Here is an 886-nt window from a genome sequence, read left to right as displayed (position 1 = left end):
ACATCCCTAAGGAATCTCGCGAGGCGTTTTGTGCAAGGTGTGCCGAAAAATATGGACCCAACTGAAGCAAACTCTGGCATTCGGGAATGGAAATTCATTAAGCATTCCTTAAAACTCAAAAACATACTGACCCGAAAGGTGATGCGACTAGCCAAGAAAAACGGAGACTCTAGACCTTGGCTACTGAACATAACCTTCTCCTCCTCCCATATGGCGGCTGCAATTCTGGAAGCATCTCGTGCCAACAGACATCGGTTGCCGACTGGCATCCATATGCATCCGGATAGGCCACACGACAGCGGGATCAAGCGCAAACGAAAGCTGGAGCTGACAATTCCACTCATCAAGAACCGCACTCGTCGTTTGCTAAGCCGCAGAAGGTACTTTTGGGCCGAATATAAACGAACTGACAATAACGACGCATACAGGCAATACAAACATATAAGGAACATATGCTCAAAGGCAATAAGAGAAGAAAGGCTTCAGTACCAGACGAAGCCTATCAATAAATTTGTCTCCAATCCGGAAAGCTTATTCCGTTATGCAGCTTCTCTTCGACAAGGCAAAACTGGAGTTTCCCAACTGCTTGGTCCTAATGGTCCGACTAATAACGACGGTGATACCGCCAAACTTTTGATGAACAATACTCTCAGACATTCCGGCCGACCCATATCAACTATACTGACGAAAGCTTCACCTGCACCTGTACAGGACTTTCCGAAGTGGACCTGAGTGCTGACCTGGTGCTCCGTAAACTGCAGCATCAAAGAACAGACACTTCCCCAGGTCCGGATATGGTTCATTCCGCTGTTTTGAGGGAAGCAGCTTCAATCCTGGCGACACCACTTAGCGTGATGTTTGCACACTCTTTAAGCAGAGGCAAACT

Source organism: Schistosoma mansoni (assembly GCF_000237925.1).
Source record: "Schistosoma mansoni, WGS project CABG00000000 data, chromosome 3 unplaced supercontig 0141, strain Puerto Rico, whole genome shotgun sequence".
Lineage (NCBI taxonomy): Eukaryota > Metazoa > Platyhelminthes > Trematoda > Strigeidida > Schistosomatidae > Schistosoma > Schistosoma mansoni.
This window is presented reverse-complemented; position numbering follows the sequence as displayed.